A 16,212-nucleotide genomic window follows, 5' to 3' on the forward strand; every position below is an offset into this window, starting at 1 on the left:
TGTCCACAGGCTATGGATGGACAAAAAGAAATATCTATAGGAAGGCAATAGAGTCTATAAGAAGTCTATAGACTGTCTATAGACGTGTCGTGGGTGCACCCACGACACGTCAGGAATGCAGACTGCCGTATCGGTACTGCAAACCCTCAGTCGACTCTTGCCTACAGATCCAGAGGGTTCAAAGTAGCGTTAACAACGGTCACGAACATAAAATACCAACTTGAAAAGAAGGAAAAAGCAAATATCGTTCACAAATCTCTCTGCGCGTACTTCCATTCATGTAAATAGCGACGTCAAAAGCTCGAAAGCCAATGAACCCGGGCAGGCTCTTTACTGGAAGAAACCGCGCGAAATCTCCGATTCCGAAAAAGTTTTCCGGCAACCTCGATGTGCCTCCAAATGCCACGTGCAAAACACTACGAATTCATTACGACCCCAAAGCTACACCGAAAAAGAGATAGATACAAACAATATAAAAAATTCGAGAACAAGAAGCCCTGCGTACGTAAACACACAGCGTATACAGGAGTGTAGGGCCCCGCTAACGACACCTACTTCACAGCTACAAGTGCCGCCGTCTTCCAACAAGCAAGCAACCAATTGCACTTAGGCGACATCGTTTCGCCGCCGCGCGTGACGCTTCAATCAAGCAACCTCCAGGGGAAAAAACGGTCCTCCAAACGAGGTTCCAGAGAGCGAAAGAGAGAGAGAAAAAAACAATACTCGTCACGGAACGGGCTAACGCAGAGAGGAGTTCCGGCAGCGGACAATTAGGGAGCTCATTCTGGGGCCATTACACCATTTGCGATCATTCATTGCATTTGTGTGCAGGACCGCTGAAAGCGAGGCGATAGCTGCGGACGTGAAAGCGAGAAACTAGAAGTTCGCGAATGGGGAAAGTGGCATGCACGTAAAGCGGCAGGTTTTGACACACTGCCTTAGGGTGCCTCGATGCCAGCGCCGCTGGCATCGAGGCACCCTACACTGTCCAGGAATGCAGAAAAGAAGAAATCATTTTGAATGGTTAAAAATTAAATGTGTGTTATTCACCGCATGCGAGATAGACAGGTATTGTTCTTACAGTGCCTCTATTTTCGCCTCGTGACGCGTCACAGACCTCCTTGTGTGTACGAGTCAGCAGGAACAAAACTCGAATGACGTCAACAGTCATTTTTTTTTGTCAAAAAATGTCTTCGGCATTCAATTGAGCCCGTGTATAACAAAATGTACAAAGTAAGAACTGATGAACAAGGCAAAAGGCATAAGCCACACTACTTCAATCAACGTTAGTAGAACAGACTGAAAGAGAAAAATGCAGGCGCCCTCCGCTCCGCTCGCAACAAGCCGAAAACCGAAAATTTACTGGCGACATCATCATCAAAAAGATTCTGTCGACAGCATCTAAATGAACGCAAACAGTGGAACACACGATCGAGACGCAACTGACCTAATCCCCCCCAGGTACTGCAACGTCACGAGATGAGCACACAAAGTGAGACGACAAAACCGCGCATGGTCCCCCTAGGCGGGCGACCGGCTCGTCGCATGATGAGACGCACGGCGAACAACGACGCAACACCGCTAACAAGGCCGCAACAGCCTTACACACATCACCCGCGGCGGAGCTCGAGCCACCGATCGACGGGAGTTCTGGCCTCCCGCTGTAGCTGGCTGAAACAGTCGCGTTAATCTGGCGCCCTGCAACGCCGACAGAGTGGCCTGACGCTTGTCTCACCACGCTCCCACGCACCAAAGAGAGAGAAAAAGAAAGCATGTAAGAAGGAAAGTACGAATAAATCGACGTGACTAAGGGACTCCGGAGCGGGTAAGCAGCTTTAGGTCGAAAAGGAAGCAGACGGGGACGCGCTGCCGAGCGGAATTTCGCTCCTTTAACAATGCACCCATCTAAGAGAGAGAGAGAGAAAAAAAAAATCCCGTGGGAGAACGTGTTCTGGGAAACAGTCTCGTAAAATCCGATTCATTCGACAAGTTTGAGAAAAGAGAAGAAAAATAAGAAGAGAAAACCTTTCCACGCCGTGCGAAACCCTTACAAAAATTTTTTAGACAGACTTCTGTCTATAAAGTCTATAGTCTCTCTATAGACAAATCGTATAGGTTAGTCAGGAGGCAATACAAATGCTATGACAGTCTGTAGACAACTACTAGACTTTTGTCTACAGATAGTCTATAGACTGAATAGACAAAAAGAAATATCTATAGGAGGGCAATATAGTCTACAAGAAGTCTATAGACTGTCTATAGACCATTTTTATAAAGGAATATTTCTCCCGCGCCAACAAGCAGGCAACTAAATTGCACTGCTTGCCAGCGGCCATAAACGCCACAGAAAGCGGCTAGCAATAGCGAAAGAAAAAAAAAAGAATGAGTAGAGGAAAAAAAGAAAAGAATCGCTGTAATACACAGGCCTTTGGCCGGGCAACATGAAGATTTTTCTCTTCATTATGTCCATTGCTTTCATAATTAGCCAAGTTGGTTTCCACACGTTGTGCACTCTGCCCTAATGATGGCGTCACTGTCAACGAAACAAGGAGTGTGCTGAATACGCACGCCAGTGCTTGAAGCAAGTAGGTATTCACGTTGTCGTCACCATGACATGTTACGCTTCGTAAAACAACACAAACTACGAGCACATAACATCCCAATTTAAAAATTCCCCTTTCCTGCCATTAGACGGAAAAGAAAAGTTGCGGTGAAGCCGGCTTAACATTCACCAACGGGGAGCCATTCCCTTGATATAATCGTCCACTGCGCCGAATGGATGATCATGGCGATGACGGGGGCGTGGCGGCACCCTAGCCAATGACGACGCGCCTAATGGCGGAACCGCGCGAGCACCGTTACATTAACAGTCCTGAGTACCGCAGCGACCCAGCGAGGTAGCACCACTGGTGTGCAGGGGAGAGATGGCAGCCGTCGCTAGGAGACGCGCTTCCCGTTGAAAAATTGAGCACGCCATTAACACTGACAGCGCGAGCGCCGTCGACGCAGAAAGGACAACAGTATAGCGGGCGACCGAAGCGGACACGGCACCGAGCAAGAGCGACAGCCGAGAGAACGAGGCGGGACGAGTGTGGGCGGATGGCAACAGTTGGTTTTATGGGGGTTTAACGTCCAAAAGCGACTCAGGCTATGAGGGACGCCGTAGTGAAGGTCCCCGGAAATTTCGACCACCTGGAGTTCATTAACGTGCACTGACATCGCACAGTACACGGGCGTCTAGCATTTCGCTTTCACTGAAATGCGACCGCCGCGGCCATTATCCGCATGACAACGGTGTGAGCTTGCCCGTGCACATCCGAACTATTCCCCGACGGAGTCGCCTGGCCAATTCCTCGGACCCCCCTTATCTACCGAACGTTGACAAAGAGGTTTCGCATAGTAGAAGAGTCGCACCAACCGCCACGAACGCGGCAAACTGCGCGTCCAAATGCGAGCGCGGGACAGGGCGCGAGATAAAGACGTGTCCTTCCTGTGTACTAAATCTTACTGAACGTCTTTAGACGCGCAACGAATAGCACCCTATAGCACTTTACGTCAGACTGTTCATGAATTACGACCCAATAAAAAACTTAATGACCGTGTTTTGTGTCACCCTGCGCCATCGCAGGTAAATCGGAAAAAGATTGAATCACCAGAACCAGCGTTTTTAAACGGTACAGATTTCACCCGAATCGGCGCACGGTTCGCGTTACAAGCGCGTCAGCGCTGTCACGAACGGGGACAGCAGTGTCGGAGGTATACTCAGGTTCCTAGCAGCTTTTACGTGCAAAGGTGACACTAAACCGGTGTTTGGTTTTTCCGCAACCAGAGACGCCGTTAAACGAACCTGCGTCACGAAATAAAAGTACCGCCGGTCGCAAAAGTTTACGAACACGATGGACATCCAAATTTTTTCGGGGCCTCAGAGACGGCCTGTCTCATTTTTCTAGGTTGTATGCACACATTGTACGGAAAAAAAATTTAGAGGTTTAGCATAGCGCGATACGCTTCCGAGCGTTTTTTTAACGGGCACCGAAACAGCGGTACACCAGCATTTTTTCACTTCGGCAGCACCGGAAACCCGGGATCTTGAGCCGAGTCGCACACTGCCACAGCCGGTGAGCCAATGCAATAGCTACACGAACTCTTCTAAGTGACAACGGTGTGAGAGTTACCATGGTGGCTCAATGGCTCCTCGCCGCCTTTTCTGCTTCACGTGCCGCCGCGTCGTTCAGCATTCTTCGCTGCTTGACGCGCCATTGCGCTTGGTCGTTGTTCGGACGCTCTGCCATGCACCTTGGCCGCCTTTTCACCTTCGTGTGCAGTCACATAAAGTTGGCACTGGCGATACAGGCTAGCCTCCCCATTCCTTGACTAATACGCGGCTCCACTGCACGGCTACGGCTGTTGCCCTACTGTCGCCGAGGATTTGGAAGCGCAGAACGAATGGATGAAACTTTCTTTTTTCCCTCGGCAAGTGCTGCATACCAGTCGCTACATATAGCTCGCGGGACGATCAAGTGGCCTAAGGATTCCAGAAACGAAGCTGTTCTATGTGCGCTGGAGCTGGTTCGAATCCTGCTCGGGGCGCTGCTAAAGTTCGCGCACTTTTGGAGAGAAAATAAATCTTATTTACAGAAATTTTCATTCTTGGTCGAAAAGGATGAACCTTTTCGATTTTTTTTCGTACTATCTCCATTCATATCAATGAATTTTTGAAGACGGCGGATCTATTTTTGAAAGCACTCCTGAAATTCTTCTTTCATTCGTATTTGATGCTTTTCCATCACTACTCGAACGATGTCTTCTCAACCCACGCCGCTTTTCCCACGCATGTTGACCTTGATTTTGAAAAACAGTCATGCGTTGGCGTCGAGTCTAAGGAGCTCGAGTCTCCCTCTACCCCCGTTTTCCCTACCTGCAACGGTGCACATACACTTGGTACAGCACAAAAATGGTGTTTCGAAAAAAAAAAAAAGTACGTCTGAAAGTAGAAGTTCTGTATTGACCACTGCCGTAATTCCCTTAATTTTCTGCTTATTTCTACCCAGTGGTGCAGTTAGGAATACAGCGAAGAACGAGAAAGAGATAATGCAGTTCTCGAAGGACAAAGAAAGTTACCGAGCTAAGTGGAATAGAATGACAGAAGAGAACGGCCCGAGGGGTGAGATTTCGAAGAATTAAACACACAGCATGTGTTTAGAATATGGAAGAGCGGATCAGAGCGAGAGAGAGAGAGAGAGTGAAGGTGTGCTGCTTATGTACGATGTCCTCTGCAGGAACCACTTTCTCCAGACTATGTTCGCATGTATTGTTCGCACCTGCAGAGAGGGCCTTGTTCGGTTAAACGAACACGCAACAGCGTCGACAGAAGGGGAGCTGCGACGGACGAAGAACAGCATAGGATACACAAGCTTGCGCAAGCACATTAGCGGAAGTTTTCTGCCAGAAAGAGGTTCTAATACTCTGCCTAAACTTGACTCACGCAGAACACTGCATGGCAGCATAGCGCACGTAAAGACTTACTTAACCGAACTGAAAATGACAAACGGGAAGGACCCTGCACAGGCGATCCGGCCGCGACCAAAGCTCAGGAAACGGGAAAAGGGGGGAGAGGCCGGGAGCGAAGCACAGCCGTACGCGCCCCTGTCGATCTCCTAGCGATCAGTCATCGACCGTAGCAGGGAGCACGCGAGGTTCCTTTCGAAAGGCCGGGTTCCGTGCACGCTGTAAGGGAGCAACCGCGAGCTGCTTACAGGACAAAGCGGGACTGTAAAAAAAAAAAAACAAGAAAAAGGTCCCCCTTGCGGCTCCAAGGTAGCTGCGCACTAGCCGCTGTTCCCAGGCACGCTTCTCTAGCGTGCAGCCAAGGAAGTCAAAATAAAAAGGTTGCGCCGACATAGATAGCGGGGCCAAACAGTCGCCCTAGTTGTTGCGCGCCGATATCCAGTTTAGTTAGCGGGGAATATACCAGCAGTAGGGATTCTCTAAAAGCGATCTTCTACAAGCGATCTTCTACATGCGCTTAGTTTAGTTTAGTTTATGGGGTTTAACGTCCCAAAGCGACTAAGGCTATGAGAGACGCCGTAGTGGCGGGCTCCGGAAATTTCGACCACCTGGGGTTCTTTAACGTGCACTGACATCGCACCGACCGTAGGTTATCGTCCACGAAGCCACCTCCCTGAGCGAATGACCGGTACGAAATTCAGCACAGGTTAGCGGAGTACAATGTTCTCCTTGGAGGAGGACCCGAAGTGGAGTACTACTCATTGGCGCCCTTTCCCGAAGTAAGCGGCGCCAGGATTATGCTGTACTCTTTCGGAGCGAAATCCTCGACTAGCGGCAGCGCATTTAAGGGACGCGCTCAACAAAGGGGGCCACAACCGACGCCAAGGCGCGCACACGCCACACCGGCGATGCCACGCGTCGCCCTGACTCCGCGCCCCGGCCGCGCGCTGTCAGTGGCGCGTGGCCGCCTGACTCAGCGCCGCGGGAGAAGCGGAAGAGAATGCCAACGGCGGGAAAGCGAGCGGAGGAGAGGGTGCTGCTCACCGCACAGGGTGCGTGGCGCGGGCATTGGAGCCTCAGGCGCGACCACGGGACGACGCTCCTCGGGTTTCCACGGCTACGCTAGCATACGACATGCAACGCAGGCGACGATGACGGCGGCGGCGGTAGGAGCGGCGAATTCCTGGAACCGAGACGTGCTGCCTCCGGAAGTCGTAGGAGGCATAACCCGGTCCTCTCGGGGCCCCTCAGCGAGAAGAACGCGGATGCACAGGGCGGGAGGTGTCACGAAGAAGCATGGCAAGACACGGCGCGCTGTCGGTCGGATTTTCGCACCCACACACACACACGAGCGCGCGCACGCGACAGGCGAGACGGAGTGCGACAGCCGAGCACCGGCGTCCAGGACAGCAACGCCACCGGGAGCCGGCCGGCCGGCTGGATGGCTGTGCCGCGTGTCTGGAGAGGGACGAGTGGGCGCGCCGGGCCCCAGCCGAGGGTCCCCGCCGATCGATGGGCGCATGCGTTGTCGACGGAAAGGGGCGGACGCCGCCGCTCGCGCGCTCTGCGACGAACAGCGCGGCCCGCTCTCTTCTTGCCTTTGGGCGTCAAGCCGCCGCGTTCAAAGATTCATGGGGAGGAGAAATTAGGCGCCCCGGGCCCCGTCCTTTGTGTGCAGGCACCGCCGGGCTATCTCTCCGGGGGACACCGCGGTGCACTCGCACTGACGCACGCGTGACGAGTGCGAGGAGACACCGTTCCCGTAACTACCCCCGCTGCGGAGAAAGAGGAAGGCAGAACGCGAAGCCGGTGCGGCAAGGCGCGCGCTCAGACTCAATTAGCGGAGAAGCACGTCGCGCCGCGGTCCGATCGAGCCTCTATTACGGCCGCTATTGGTCGCCCTCGATGTGCCGGGCGAAGCGCAGCATCGATTCCACCTTCCGGCCAGGCCGCTTCTTCCGGGGGATGCACCTCGCGAGGGGCTCCTTTTTTACGCCTCGAGCGCGCCGGACAGAACGACGACGACCCGGAGGTGGTCTCACGCTCGGCCGGACGCGTTGGGCTGCGCCCAGGCGAGAGAATGGGGTACCGCCGCCTCCCTCTCCTTATACCCGGGCATCTTTCGGATCCCCTTGTTCCCGCCTGAAGAGGCTGCCGCTTCCCAATCGAAAGAACCGCCGCAGGAGATGCAATTGAAGGCGGTGCGGTGCATTCGCGCCCGGGTCCGCCGCTTCCTTTCATGGTCCGTGCTGCCACGCACAGCCGCGGTCGTTTCAAAGCTTCGATGAACGTGAGCGGATGGACGAGAATACGAGTTCACCGCGCTTGGCATTGTAAAACAACAGTTCTCAACAGCAAAGCTGGAAAGGAACAAATTTGGCTGCTTACTCCTGTGCAGATCATCTTAGCACACCTTTCGTGCAGGTCATGACTTCCGAATTTCCAGCATCGAACGTACAGCTAACTTCTGCTGAGATAGCACAATGAACTCTGCGAAGGTGCGCTCTTGTGCGTGACTGAACCCATTAGAGGTGACCAAACCATCCAAGCGGCGTCGGTCATGAGTCCTTTCCTGCGTTACCAGTACAGCCCTTCTTCGGCGAAATGGTCGTGGTCTGTGTGTCCGAAACCCCCACCCTGCAGCAGCGCCCCTAGCGGAATGGGGCTCCCCTCCTAGGAACCGTACGGGCCCGGAAGATGCTCCCTCCGTACCACCCACCGGTAAAATTGCATCTACCACCTACAAGCCGTCACTCCGCCACCTGCGCCCTTATGATGATAATGATGAAGAGGCTGATCGTGTCTAGTCCGGAACACCGTTGGTAAAAGCCGCTGCCCGCGCTCTTTCGACGACAGCTCGTTGTTCCCCGAGGTCCGAGCTGGACAGGGCCGCCTACCAGCCCTCCCACATTGCCTGATTTATTATGTGAATACTACTATTTTTCCACAAAGCCCATACCATATGGTATAAGTTTGTCATCTGGCCACAAAATGTTCACTGCGCCGAATAGGACTCGGGCAGCGTGAAGCGTAGCTGGATTATTAAACGACATAGTTTGTAGCCGTCGGAGGTGACACTCTTCTGGTTTACTAAGACCCCAAGCGGGCATCGCGAGTGTCTGCCTCTCAAGGCGCAAATGCTGTAGATCTCTGAGTATGTTGTTAACGGAGAGGAGGAGCCCAAGTCAGTAAGAGAGGACGTAGGAGGATTCCGGGGAAGAAAAACTCGGCCCGAAGCGAGTACAGGCTCGCTTCCTTCAACTCCCTGGTGACCTGGTACCCATATCAGCTGCTTCCGTGCATGAACCCTGCACTCACCAGAAGCCGAAACGAAAAAGCGACGGCGATATCGAATTTAAAGACGTAATGGGAAGGCGGTAAATGTAAAAGCGAAATGTGCAACCAATACTACTAACACACATCGCGCCGACATCGTTTGACCACCTGTCCCTTTCCTCATCCGTCATCTCCATCCCACTCTGGTCGGAGGCGTCCACGCTATGTCGTCAAAGTTGGTATCGCATTCGGAACGGCGGTGAGACTCGATCGATGCATTCACATCCAATTCTGCTTACGTCTTGGAAACTCGCCCTCGGAAGCGGTTAAAATGATCCGCAAAGCGCTTGAGGGCGATTCCATTAGTGCAATACAGATAAAATTCTAGCAACGCCAGTTCCGGGATGGCCTCAGCAATTTTGAAAGTGATGCGCGCTGCGGAATGCCTTCCAATGTTCAAACGCCCGAAAACGAGGAACGGGCGAGGAGCGCGATCGATGAAAAAATCCAAGTAGCAGCCAAAGAACTGCAGGACGAACCCGTAATGCAGTACTTGAGACCCGTGGCGGCCAAATCGATCCTCGACTTTTAACATCAGAGCAGAAAGAATCTCCTGCTGATGCTGAACACGACTCGCTAGAAGCTGGTAGATTGAGTCATATCTCTTGATGAAAATCATGCTCCGCCTTAAGGGTATGGCGCGATAACGTTAATGAGCTAATGCCAATATACGCGGAATTGGTCATTCTCTACTTCACATTCATAGATCCCCGGCAGTCCTCGTACCGCTCCTCGAGCACCGGTCAAGCGATGCGCCATTGTCCTGGGTCGGCAGGTGCTGCCACCATGCAGTGCGTGTTGAGCAACCTCTTCAGACCAATCATTAATTTGACTGCCACCTGCCACGGTGGTCAGTTTGCTCACAATCTGGTGGGCAGGCCGTGATGACGCTACAAGGTGGCTGGGGTGACCCAGGTGGCTTCTCTGGAAATTTTTCGCAGATTTTTCGCCCGCGGTCAACGACGCCAACATCGGACGCCGGCGACGACACCGGCTTTTCCGCGACACGCGTTAATATCACAATATCACAAAAGGAGATGAGACGTGTACGCCTACGGCTTCGATTCACAAAGGGAAGCGCAGCCGAACCAGTGGAAGTCGCCAGGATGTTCACGATTTTCACTTTTTCATCACGGGGGCGCTGTATCCTGAAGATATACTCTTTCGGGCAACATAATATACAGACAATACAAAACCTCAGTAACTCGTCTCAAAGGCGCCGCAAAGGACGACAGACGTTGCGGAAAATCTGGTGACTGCATGGCAGATACACCATGACAACACGCCTGCACATTCACCACATCTTGTGCGGGATCCTGACAGAAGCATAGCATCCGCCACGCCTACCAGCCCATAGACTTCAGAGAAGGTACAGGCAGTGTCGCATCCCATGAACTTCCGTGAAACTCTCGGCTGTCAGAGAGAGATAGAAAGACAGCTCGAAACGGCACCTGACGGCCACTTCATGAAGACTTCAAGAAATAAGAGCTATGCTGGACCAAGAGTGCGAGCTTCAAAAAGGGATGCTTCGAAAGGGCAGTAATGCGTCGATGCCCTGGGCACACCGACTTAGCGACACGTGTTCAGCAGCTTTATTTTGCCCCAGCCGCTCACCGCGCCTTATAGCAGTGTTTATTTTGAGCAGCTCGAGTCCAGTCATGGGGTCACTGAAAGCGCGGCTTCGCACTCACCTGGACTCGAAAGGCAAAAAGCGAGGAGCAGACTTTTTTGCTCTTTCTACTCTCATCACGAAACGTGGCTTCAAAACGAAGCGCCGATCACACACGCCCTCTCGCTCGAGAGGCAGGAATAAGTGGAGGAAGAGGAGAGGCGAGGTGCCACGACTGATCCGCTCAAGGCGGCGGTCTACAGAAGGCTCTGGAAAAGACTGATGACGCTTTACGCACACAAAGGTCAGAACGCAAGACAGCACGTCCGCAACATGAGTCGTCGTTCTCGCGCTCAACATCCGTATTCCCGCATCAAAAAAAAAAAAAAAAAAATATACTGCACATCCACGAAAAGTTATCGTTGGGACAGCAAACTCTCGACAGGGAAAACCTTGCCGACCAACCCACACCACCAATCCCTCCACTGGAGAACTGGGGCGCGGCACAAAAAAGGGGGCGCAAACACGAGCTGTGCGACAGCAAACACACGGCTTGCTGAGAGATAAAGAGAAGGGGAGGAGGACACACTGGCGGCCGCCGAAATGGCGGAAGCCCGTCGATACGCGGCCGGTCAAGCCTACCACAAGCGGCGGCTGCCAGAGGCCGGAGAGTTTATTTGCCCCACTCGGACGGATAGACCCCAAACATTCTAGATCCGCGCGGCTTTACTGCTGTACACTCCGCTCACTGCCGCTGAGCGGTGAATGGCTGCGCCCTAATGCAAACAAACGGCGGATCACTCGGCGGCGTTAAGGGACGGGACGTGTGAGCGGATGGGGTCCTAAGGCGAGTGGGACTGAGGCAGCAGAGAGCGCTCAGTGAAATAAGAGAAAAGAATAAAAAAACTCGGCAGGGACGTGTGAGAATGCGAAAGCATTAAAGTGTCGAGTCATGCTACGTTGCGCAATGACTGACAAGGCACGACTATGACTACTATGTAAAAAGTCTATACACCTTACACTACGCTGCCTGTAAAGTGCTGAGCCATGCTACGTTGCAGAATGACGATGAGTCAAGACTGTGACTAGGAGTGATTACTTTCATAGGTCACAGTACGTTAAGTTCCGTCATTCACGAGTACACATGTTCGCTTACATGTGTTATGACATCGTACACCAGCGAACTGCGTCATCAGAATTTCGTGCCTTAGGCGGCGGCGGACGGATTTTGTGCTAATGGAACGTATAATGCCTTCGCATTAAAATAGAGCCCCTTCAGCCGGTTTTGCTGCTCCCGCCGAAAATAGAAACAGAAATAAGAAAAGGAGCTGACGGCGACGTCAAAAGCAGCGATATTCTCAGACGTATATAGAGGCGCTCGCGTGACTGTCGACTAAAACCAGAACAGGACATTGTTTGGTTGCTTGGACTGCAGCTGTCGCGACGGCGGAACATGTGTTAAGCTCGCTGCATTAAAGGGTCAGCACGGACATGTTAAAGTTGGCCACTATTTACTGATTAACGCGTTCTAATGAGAATGAAACTACTTTCATCACAAACTGAAATTTATAGCTAGGAAAGTTTAAAAAATTAAACGAAGGTTTCTTTGCCACAGGCCGTTTGCCTAAGTAAACTGCGGTGACGTCGAGTGCCTTTATTATACTAGACCCCGCCGCCATTTAATAGTTTGCCGCCGCGGTGGCTCAGTGGTTATGGTGCTCGGCTGCTGACCCAAAAGACGCGGGTTCGATCCGGCCGCGGCGGTTGAATTTCTTTGGAGGAGAAATTATAGAGGCCCGTGTACTATGCGATGTCAGTGCACGTTAAAGAACCCCAGGTGGTCGAAATTTCCGGAGCCCTTCACTACGGCGTCTCTCATAGCCTGAGTCGCTTTGGGACGTTAAACCCCATAAACCAAACCAAACCATTTACTTCGTTACAGATCAAAACACCCCTAACACACACTTTACGACGTTATTAACGTCACGAGTTTGGGTAGTGCGGTGGGAAAAATATTCAATTTTAAACTCCAAATTTATCAGCACTGAATGGTGAAATCCAAATTTACTAATCAAATAAAACGAATGGAGTTGCGCCGAGGGTGCCCTTAACAAGTACAATACCACCCGAACAACGCGACGTTTCTGCGTGCACTAAAACAAATATAACTGCGGTTACAGATCATCGGCGGAAACGAATCGATACGGCTTCCTCCTTTGTGGTCTGCGTTACCGTTAGTTTAGGTCACGAAAGCTCCTGAATCACAAGTCACTGCTGAACGGATTTTTATGAGCCAAATGAACACTGTGGCATTTGAGGCAGGCCGTTGGCCCGTGAGGCTCCAGATTAATTACGGTCGTCGGGGGTTATTCGTCGAATATGAAGTTATGATTTGAATTATTACACACATATGTAGTTGCCTAGGCTGACGTGCCCGTATACACGTAACAGCTCGACTCCCTGCTTTTTCTTCCTTCCTTTTAGCCCTTCCTCATTCCTATAAGGACCAAGTCTGGTGCGCCTCATAGCAAGCATACTTAAAGGGAGACTGAGGCGGTTTTCGAATCAGCTAATTTTTTAGGGTTTTGAAGTAGTGTTATTGCTGATCACGTCTGTGAAATTATTTTTTCGATTTTGGCCAAAACAGTGGCGCAATCGCCAATTAAAAACGCGATGTTTAAATCTCCCGCGCCGCGCGCGACCGCAGGAGAGGAGAACAGCGGAGAGGGAAACCTCGTCCATGTCGGCCAACGTGACGTCACGTTGAGGAGCCGGGGATACTTCGGCGCACCCGAGAGAGCTTTCAGCGCGCGTTGCTTCTCGTGCTGCATGCGTTGTTCCTCGTACTGCGTGCGTTGTGACGTACAAAGCGTGTCAGCCGACCTTGAGAATCAGATTCAACACGAGGTACTACTCTGCTTTCGTGTCCACGAACAACTACGCCCGCGACTGTGTCGTCTTCCACTGTTTTCCGCAAGATCATACGCTCGCAGCGCAAGCGCTCGCTGCTTTGACGAGGAATTCAAGCCGACCAAAGCAAGCGTACTCTGCTCGAAGCACTTTCGTGACACCGGCTACATGCAGAGCTTGTCCCTAATGTGATCTCTGGAGATTTCGGTCGCGGCTGAACCATGACGCAGTTCCTTTCATTTCCTCGCGCATGAGAGGCGTGTCACCATTTCGAAGAAGCGCCTCTTCTAAAAGCAGAAACATGCTCACTAGAAACACGCCCCTGCAGAAACCTAATAGAGGCTCAAGCATGTGTTGCTCTTCTCAGCTTATAGGTGCGGCCATACCACCTGAGGCGTGCTCAGCAAGGCTCGGTTAGTGATTTTGTACTCGGTTCGACGTGTCCAAGCAAGCAAGCAAAGCAAAACACAATAAAGCAAAGCAAGCAAGCATTGAAGCTCTTCATATGCGGCATCTCGTTTAATCGTATCTAAGCGATTAAAATGAAAGCGTTCGACGTTCTGATTTCGGATGCAAATTAGCAGAGAAATGAATGCCAACGAAGTTTTTGCAAAAAAAAATCATGTCTCGCAACCTTAGTCGGTTTCTTCTTCAAGTTGTGGCAGCGAACGAGTTGCAGCTAGCTCGGCTTTTAAACACACATATAGTTGGCCACTACTTCACTGAACCTAAACTGCAAATCTAGGAAGGGCGAATGTTCCGAGGCAGCGATTAATATTTTCTGGCATCTGCTGAACGCGCCACGAGTGAAGCAGCAGCCTTGTGCGCGTATTTAGCTTGGTTTCCAGCGCACAATGATTCCTTCAATATCCTGTGGTCACATGCCTCGCATTGCTTGGCCACTGCGCTTCGCTAATTTTGACATCAGCTTTGTGCTGCTTCATCGTTTCCTTGAAATACTTTCTTGACCCAACCTACGCCGGGTAGTAAGAATAGGATTTTTTGTACACAGCGCTTTGGGCCTTTTCTTTAGGATGACGCTCTTTCGGGCGAGCCAGGAGGCGTCCGGTGGTGGTAATTGACGTGAGTATTGTTCGCACCCCTTCCTTTCCGAGAATACCAGCCGAGGTTGTGCTGGCACCTTTTACGCATGATCTGCGTACGTGTCTTTCACGCTAGCGTATGCTTGTGCTAGGCGTTGAATTTTTGCTCGTGTCTTTTTTGCTTTCAGGTGATACGTGGAATGAACAAACTGTAGTATCCTTTTCTTTAGAGGTCAGTAAAAAAATAGTCGCCATATTCGCTTTTACAACGCCACGGAAAGCTGCGATCTGCACTCAGCGCAGCGCCGGATCCGCATGGGCAGCTTCTCCAGTCCTCAAAGTGACGTCACGACCTCGCTTGACCAATCACGGGCGGCGGCGCGCCGCGCGGCGTGCCCCGCGGCAGAGGCCGCATATTTCTGCTAAAAAAGGCAATTCGCGCTTGTTTTTGCCTTATATGGATGCGATATTTGAGCATACAGCATGAAAAACTATAGGACGCCGCTGCCAGCCTGATTTTCAAAAAAAGTGCTTCAGTCTCCCTTTAAGCCCGGGCGGCATCCTTTTATTATTTTTTTTTTTATGAGCGTCGCGACAACAACGCCGTGGGCGCCCCAAATTACCGCCGCGCTAATAACAGCGCTTCCTTCGCACATGCAGTACAGACCTAAAGGTGCGAGCCAACGCGACGAGCGCAGTGCCGAGAAACTGGCAATTACTGTCGAGCAGCTGCACCTCGCCGAGGAGCCCAGGGAAAGCGGTACTTCGGAAACAGAGAGCGCTCTTGAAAGAAGAACCGGCAGACGCGGACGACGACGAGAGAGGGGCAACAGTAAAGGAGAGAGAGAGAGAGCAACGGGTGCGACAGGCGCCGCGAATGCTTCATCAACGCACCGCGAGATTCATTCAACGGGAGCGAAAGGACAGAAAGCCGAAAGAGGAGAAGGCGGCCATCTACGACAAAGCGACGCACGCAAAAAAAAATAACAGGGAGAAAACGGGGAGCCTTGAGCGCTAAAAGGGGCGGCAAATCGGGCCTGGAATGCGTTGGCGTGGCCGGAACAAGCGCGACGCGCTCATCAGCACAGCGCGGCTCAACGGGGCGGCAGCGGAGACAGCTGTCGCGCACGACAACTCGGCGGCGGCGAAGCCGGGTGTCGGGACACAAGGAGACAGAACTCCTTTTGTCGGCTCCGTGAAAAGCCTCCGATGCGTAGCCTGAGAAGAATGAAGAGAGAGAGAGAAAAAGCGCTCCGTCTGATAATAGCGAAAAAATAAAAAAATAAATAAGACGTCCCGATGATCCCGAGACACCCGGCGTCCCATTTCGCGAGGGAGAAATTGGCTCCGAAGCGGCGAAACAGGTATAGGGAAGCGCACCTGAAGTTTGCTCCCACTGCACCAGCGCCACTTCTCCCCTGCCGGTCATTTTGGCGTTGCTGTCCGGGCACGTCGCCGGCGGAGCGCATTCAGCCAGCAGCCTGTCGGCTGGTACGCGCGTGCTGCTCGCGCAGCTGGCACTCTCTCTTTCATTGTGAGCACGTGCCGTCCTGCTCGCGGGCGCACAAAAGTGGTGTTGCCGCTCGCTGTGAATTCCGCGACGTTCTAAGAGTGGAGAAACTGGTTGTGTGTGCGGCTGTCACAATAGTTCTCTGAACATCAACGGCCAAGGAATGCCCGTGTAATTCTACAGATTTCCTGGTGATGTCCTACATTCTTGGGAAAAAAAAATTTAATATTGGAAAATTGTAACGTACAGTAACGGAAATATTGAAGGTAATGGTCCACCCTTTCTATATGCTTTCA

At 52.0% G+C, this 16,212-nt stretch overlaps 1 protein-coding gene across 19 annotated transcripts in view; it reads right to left on the minus strand.

Moving 5' to 3' along the window:
* The window catches only part of dlg1 (MAGUK family member discs large 1), a 559,794-nt gene that overhangs the window by 19,331 nt on the left and 524,251 nt on the right, over positions 1–16,212 (minus strand). The window lies entirely within an intron of this gene.

Source organism: Amblyomma mixtum, chromosome 5, assembly GCF_055824585.1.
Source record: "Amblyomma mixtum isolate Tamu chromosome 5, ASM5582458v1, whole genome shotgun sequence".
NCBI lineage: Eukaryota > Metazoa > Arthropoda > Arachnida > Ixodida > Ixodidae > Amblyomma > Amblyomma mixtum.